The following is a 4708-nucleotide window of genomic DNA, read 5'->3' on the forward strand; positions in this document are numbered from 1 at the left end:
CATAGTTAGACCCTGTCTCTATCAATCAATTAATCAATCAATATTCTTCCCACAAAGAAATAATAAATATTTGATGTGATGTATACACTAACTAATTCCACGTGTATGCATGTATCAAAACATTACATTGTACCCCATAAGTACATACAATTATTATTGGAAATTAAAAATAAAATAAGACTTTTTTAAAAAGCCATACAAAAGCACAGTTGCAAATGATATGGTGTAACCATGAAGTGCTGGCAGAAAGACCATCTCAGTGTGCAATAATCTGAAATATGATCAGTGTTTTTAAAGCTTAAAAACATAATAGCTACAATAATTAAGGGATATACAATATAAAAGATGTAAATTGTATCATTGTACACATAAAATGTGTGCAGGGTGTAGTTAAAGTTTACAGTTGTTTAATGTGATCAGAGTCAAGTTGTTATCAGCTCAAACTAGCTTGTCGTATCTGTAAGATGTTTTATGTAAGCCTCATGGTAACCACAAAACAAACCTATAGTAGACATACAATGATAAAAAGTAAGTAATCAAAGTATAGTACTAGAGAAAATAATCTAATCATAAAGAAAGACAGCAAGAGAAAGAAAAGAACAAAGGCTCTATAAAATAACCAGAAAGGCCAGGCACGGTGGCTCATGCCTGTAATCCCAGCACTTTGGGAGGCCAAGGCAGGCAGATCACCTGAGGTCAGGAGTTTGAGACCAGCCTGGCCAACATGGCAAAATTCAGTCTCTACTAAAAATACAAAAATTAGCCCGGCCTGGTGGCACATACCTGTAATCCCAGCTACTCGGGAGGCTGAGGCAAGAGAATCACTTGAACCTGGGAGGCGGAGGTTGCAGTGAGCTGAGGTAGTGCCATTGCACTCCAGTCTGGGCAACAAGAGTGAAATTCCGTCTAAGAAAAAAACAAAAACAAAAACAAAAAACAGAAAAACAACAAAATAGCAGAAGTTCTTATCTACCAATAATTACCTTGATTAAATTCTCCAATCAAAAGGCATAGAGTGACTGAATGAATAAAAAACAAGACCCAACTATGTGCTCCCTAGAAGAGACTCACTTAACCTTTAAGGTCACACATGGATTGAAAGTGAAAGGATGGGATGCAAATGAAAACCAAAAGAGAACAGGGGTAGTGATATGTATTTAAGACAAAATAAACTTTAGGTCAAAAACTAAAACAAGACTGATACGGTTTGGATCTGTGTCCCCACCAAATCTCATGTTGAATTGTAATCCCTAATGTTGGAGGTGCGGCCTAATGGGAGGTTTTTGGATCATGGCAAAGGATTTCTCATGAATGGTTTTGCACCATCCCCCTTGATACTGTCCTTGTGATAGTGAGTGGGTTCTCATGAGATCTGGTTGTTTAAAAGTGTGTGGCACCTCTGGCCCTCTCTCTCTCACTCCCGCTCTGGCCATGTGACATTACTGCTCTTCCTTAGCCTTTTGCCATGATTGTAAGTTTCCTGAGGTCTCCCCGGAAGCCAAGTAGATGCCAGCAGCATGCATCCTGTACAGCCTGCAGAATTGTGAGCCAATTAAACCTCTTTTCTTTATAAATTACCCAGTCTCAGGTATTTCTGTATAGCAACGTGAGAATGGACTAATACAGAGACTAAGAGTGTCATTATATAATGATAAAGCAAACAATTTATCAAGAAGATATATTATAAATATATATGCATACAACATTGGAGCACCTACATATATAAAGCAAATGTTAATAGATTCAAACACAGACTGTAATATAATAATATTAGGAAACTTAAATACTCTACTTTCAACAATGGACAGATCATCAAGTCAGGAAATTAATAAGGGAATATTAGACTTGAAATACACTTTAGACCAAATAGAGCAGACATATAAAAAACATTCCATTCAATGGCAACAGAATACACATTCTTCTCAAGAGCACACGAAACATTCTCCAGGGTACAGCATACGTTAGGTCACAAAACAAGTCTTTTTTTTTTTTTTTTGAGACGGAGTTTCACTCTTGTTGCGCAGGCTGGAATGCAATGGCATGGTCTTGGCTCACTGCAACCTCCATCTCCCAAATTCAAGCGATTCTCCTGCCTCAGACTCATAAGTAGCTAGGATTACAGCATGCGCCACTACGCCCAACTAATTTTTGTGTTTTTAGTAGAGATGGGGTTTCTCCATGTTGGTCAGGCTGGTCTTGAACTCCTGACCTCAGGTGATCCTCCTGCCTCGGCCTCCCAAAGTGCTGGGATTACAGGTGTGAGCCACTGTGCCTGGCCAAAACAAGTCTTAACAAATTTAATTAGATTGAAATACTATCAAGTGTCTTTTTCAACCAGAAAGGTATGAAACTAGAAATAAATAACAAAAAGAATTTTGGGAAATTCACAAATAAATGAGAATTAAACAACATGTTCCTAAACAACCAATTGGTCAATAAATAAATTAAAGACAAAATTTAAAAATATCTTGAGGCAAACGAAAATGGAAACAAAACATACCAAAACTTATGGGATTCAGCAAAGAGGAAATTTTATAGCAATAAACACCTACAGTCAAAAAGAAGAATGATCGGCCAGGCGCGGTGTCACACGCCTGTAATCCCAGCACTTTGGGAGGCCAAGGCGGGTGGATCACCTGAGGTCGGGAGTTCAAGACCTGCCTGACCAACATGGAGAAACCCCGTCTCTACTAAAAAATACAAAATTAGCCAGGTGTGGTGGCACATGCCTGTAATCCCAGCTACTCTGGAGGCTGAGGCAGGAGAATTGCTTGAACCTGGGAGGTTGCAGTGAACTGAGATGACACCACTGCACTCCAGCCTGGGCAACAAGAGCGAAACTCTGTCTCAAAAAACACAAAACAAACAAACAAAAAAACAAAAAGAAGAATGATCACAAATAAACAACCTAAAGTTATGTCTCAAGGAATTCATTCTTTTTATGGCTGAATAGTACTCCATTGTGTATAAGTACCACATTTTCTTTTTTTTTGTTTGATCCTGACTCTCACTCTTTTGCCCAGGCTGGAGTGCAGTGGCTCCATCTCTGCTCACTGCAACCGCTGCCTCCCAGGTTCAAGCAATTCTCCTGCCTCAGCCTCCCAAGTAGCTGGGATTACAGGCGCCCGCCACCACATCCGGCTAATTTTTATATTTTCAGTAGAGACTGGGTTTCACCATGTTGGCCAGGCTGGCCCCAAACCCCTGACCTCAGGTGATCCGCCCGCCTTAGCCTCCCAAAGTGCTAGGATTACAGGCATGAGCTACAGTGCCCGGCTCACATTTTCTTTATCCATTCATCTGTTGATGGATACTTAAGTTGTTTCCAAATCTTAGCTATTGTAAACTGTGCTGCAACAAGCATGAGAGTGCACATAATTCTTTGATATACTGATTTCCTTTCTTTTGGGTATAGACCCAGCAGTAAGATTGCTGGATCATACGGCAGTTCTATTTTTAGTTTTATTGAAAAACCTCCAAACTATTCTCCTTAGTGGTTGTACTAATTTACATTCCCACCAACAGTGTATTAGTGTTCCCTTTTCTCCACATCCTCACCAGCATTTGTTATTGCCTGACTTTTGGGTAAAAGTCATTTTTTTTTTTTTTTTTTTTTTTTTACTGTAAAATAAGTTTGTTGGTGGTAACGTGATAGAATTTATTCCTGATATCTGATGTCACAAACTTTAGGGTCCTTGAGATATGCAGGATCTTTGTATGTAACTGGCATAAACCCCATTATTTGAGCTCTCTTGATTGCTTTTGTTATTTCTTTCTGTTTCTTCCCACAAAGACCTGTAATGTGCCTTCCATAAATGCATCCAGTAAATGGAGAAACAAACTGGGACAAAAGCTGTGCATTCTTATAATTTACATGTTTTCCACACAAGATACATTTCTTAAGAGGTTCTTTATAAGGGTTTTCCACTGGAGTGGGCAGGTCCTCATTGCTGTTTATATTGTGAACAACCCCTTCTCGAAAGCACCGTGGGAGTCCTGGGATGTGTAAGTCTGACAGCAGCCGTTACCAGGTGTGTCAACTTCTTCCTCCCTAGACCACTGCAAACAGCAACCATAGCAGTCTTGGTTCCGCCTGGGTAAAAGCCATTTTAACTGAAGTGAGATAATATCTCACTATAGTTTTGATTTGCATTTTTCTGATGGTCAGTGGTATTGAGCACCTTTTCACATGCCTGTTTGTCATTCGTATGTCTTCTTTTGAGAAATGCCTATTCAAATATTTTGCCCATTTTTTGATTGGAGTATTAGATTTTTTTCCAATACAGTTGTTTGAGCTCCTTATTTATTCTGGTTATTAATCAATCCCTTGTCAGATGGGTATTTAACAAATGTACTTTTTCCCATTCTGTGTCTTGTCTCTTCACTTTCTTGATTGTTTCCTTCTGCTATGCAGAAGTTTTTTTTTGAGACGGAGTTTCACTCATGTCGCCCAGGCTGGAGTGCAATGGTGCGATCTTGGCTCACTGCAACCTCTGCCTACCAAGTTCAAGCGATTCTCCTGCCTCAGTCTCCGGAGTATCTGGGATTGCAGGCATGTGCCACCCCATCCAGCTAATTTTATGATTTTAGTAGAGACGGGGTTTCTCCATGTTGGTCGGGCTGGTCTGGAACTCCCGATCTCAGGTGATCCGCCCGCCTCGGCCTCCCAAAGTGCGGGGATTACAGGTGTGAGCCACCATGCCCAGCC

At 40.1% G+C, this 4708-nt stretch overlaps 1 pseudogene; it reads right to left on the reverse strand.

Moving 5' to 3' along the window:
• Window positions 1-3658: 3658 nt before the first annotated feature.
• LOC111536179 lies at window positions 3659-4076 on the reverse strand (annotated as a pseudogene).
• Between the last annotated feature and the right edge of the window lie 632 nt (window positions 4077-4708).

Source organism: Piliocolobus tephrosceles, chromosome 12 (assembly GCF_002776525.5).
Source record: "Piliocolobus tephrosceles isolate RC106 chromosome 12, ASM277652v3, whole genome shotgun sequence".
Taxonomy (NCBI): domain Eukaryota; kingdom Metazoa; phylum Chordata; class Mammalia; order Primates; family Cercopithecidae; genus Piliocolobus; species Piliocolobus tephrosceles.